This window comes from Chrysochloris asiatica, unplaced genomic scaffold, assembly GCF_000296735.1.
Source record: "Chrysochloris asiatica unplaced genomic scaffold, ChrAsi1.0 scaffold00136, whole genome shotgun sequence".
Taxonomy (NCBI): Eukaryota; Metazoa; Chordata; class Mammalia; order Afrosoricida; family Chrysochloridae; genus Chrysochloris; species Chrysochloris asiatica.
Genome location: NW_006408654.1, coordinates 2,122,091 through 2,124,573, shown reverse-complemented (window position 1 = coordinate 2,124,573; position 2,483 = coordinate 2,122,091). Strand labels below are relative to the sequence as shown.

Sequence of the window (2,483 nt, the reverse complement as noted above, 5' to 3'; positions counted from 1 at the left end):
AGACGTTTTGGAACAAGAAAGGGAGGGATTAATTCTCCAGGCTAGGAGCGGAGGTCTCTGGGACCATCAACGGAGAAGAGCCGAGAGCGGGACCCTACCCAGAGAAACAGAGATGCCTGAGATGGAGACAGAGATGATGACGTGGAGTGATGAAGCGGCTGGGGACTTTGGATCCAGAGAGGGAGAGGGACTGTGGGCCAAAGACTGTGGGGGGGGGGGGGCGGCTTCTAGGATATACCCTTTGGTTGGTTGATGATACATGGAGAGGATTGGAACCATAGCAATGAGATGATATACGATGGAATGAATGTAAAACTAAAGTTCACTCATGTAAACTATCATATAATTCACAATAAAACAAAACAAAAAAAAGAACAACACCAACCATTCCTTCTTCAGCACTCTCTATTCAGCTAGGTTTGTTCATTATAATGGCCAGACAGAATTTAGACACCCTACTCAGTTATGACATTTATTAGGGAAGTTAACATATGTATGTCAACTATATGTAGAAATATTTCTGGAAACCTCTTGAGAAAAAAGCAGCAGCACACATACAATTCGTCAGAAATGCTCAGGGCACAGTTGTACCTGTCAGGACAGTCTTTCTGTGAAGCCAATAGGCAGGCCTCTCTCTATCCAAACAATGTTATAAATATCTTTTGGGACTGCTGATAAATGCTCACAGGACACACTACTTAACTACAAGGCTCACTCTGAAGACTTTTGGCTCCAGCTCCGTGAGTCAGCAAACGTAGCTCCCCCAGTTACGTGACTGGAGGCACCCCACTCTACAAGCAAGCCTCCTGACTCAAATTACTCTACTTGCTCCATGGGCAAGATCACCATTATGTCTTGTGCCCTGGTTCTTGGTTCTGCTGTTGCTGCTCCACCACTTTTCTGATGTCACAGCTTTCTGACCCTGAGTCAAAGAGGTTGAATGCACAGAGAGCTCAGAGTTGAAAGGATGTGCTCTACTCCTGGTTCCTCTTCTTTGATGGTAGTAATATCCCCATTTTCCTGCTTTTGAGATGCCTCGTTTTGTACACTTTGAGTTCCAGGTTTTTACAATTACAATAAACCCTGTTAACTACGCACAACTGAATCATAAAATCTTGTGAGCATCTTCTCCCACTTTCTCTTAGCCAGACCCACCTGAGCAAAAACGTTGTTTGATGGGAATTACAAAGACTGAAACTGGAAGGGACATACTAAATAATTCACTACACCACAATATCTTAGTGTGAAAGCATTGTAGGCAGATAGTAAAAATTATGGGCAATAATGATGGTGGAATTTTGATATATTTCTTGGCAACATTATGTTACTAGATTGGACTACTTGCTTTTAAAAATTAGTAAAATCTGTTGATCTTAGAGTTTTTCTCATAAGTAATGTTGCTTCCTTAATTTTTACCTTACTATGGATACATTTTTACTTAATCTTAAATGTAAAATTTCTTCCTTCTGTATTTGATATAGTTCTTTTTCTGTAATATGGCTGTGTATAATATTTTATATGAGACTGTGGTGGAAGGTATAAATAACTAACTAAGTAATATTTAAGATTCAGTTATTTATTTTTTTGAACTATTTTATTCAGGTTGGTTTGACTTGCAAAAATACAGAACTAAGAGGATTTATAGATCAGAATCTCAGTCCAACAAAAGGTAAGATTAGTTGAATACAATTTTCCTGAAATGAAAGTCTTACTGCATTTGTTTAGTTAAATATGTAGCTACGTGAAGTACTTTATGCATAGTAATGCTGATGTAATATTATTACATGTTGTCTTGCACCAAATAATTTGTATTGTATGAAAGTCAATTACCTCTGAGAAGAGAAAGGTTTGTGTATACAAGGGGTATTCAAAAAGTTTGATGATCTTTTAATTCCATTTTTTCCATGAACTTTTGAAGCTCCCTTGTACACACAAACCGTTCTCAACTCAGAGATAATTGACTTTCATACAATACAAACTTTAAATGTGTGTGTTTGTGTCTTCTTTAGCTATCCTAAGAGCTCTAAAACCAGTTTTGATCAGTGTTCCTATTACAGTGGAAACTAACTATTCAAACCACTCTTCCTTTATTTTCTTGGTTGAGACTTTACTTTCAAATGTTTTAACTTGTAAGGAGGTACATTAGAATATAATATACAGGGATTCTTGTGAGTAAAATGTATGAGTTAATGAAGGATATGTATGTTAGCAATCTGACCCACTGGTATAATAATTTACATAAGATATGAGCAGTATCTTTTGATATGTATCTTTCTTTCTTTTTTTAATTTAAAGTTTTATTGTGGATTGAGTGAAAGTTTACAGGGCACATCATCAGTTTCACATTCAACAATTCATATAACTTGTTTCATTACATTGATTATAATCCGCTCCATATACCATCAGTTAAAAGTATTTCTCTTTATCCACTTTAGTTTTTTTTAAAAAACACACACACAAAAAAAACCCACTCAGGCATATAT

The 2,483-nt window shown here is 36.6% G+C and overlaps 1 protein-coding gene across 1 annotated transcript in view; it reads left to right on the top strand.

The window, feature by feature from the left end:
* The first annotated feature begins 1,608 nt into the window (after nucleotides 1-1,608).
* The window catches only part of TFDP2 (transcription factor Dp-2 (E2F dimerization partner 2)), a 189,169-nt gene continuing 188,294 nt past the window's right edge, over nucleotides 1,609-2,483 (top strand). Inside the window, exon 1 of the mRNA XM_006869853.1 lies at nucleotides 1,609-1,669. The gene's annotated coding sequence lies outside the window, so the exon portion shown is untranslated. The remainder of the gene's footprint in view (nucleotides 1,670-2,483) is intronic.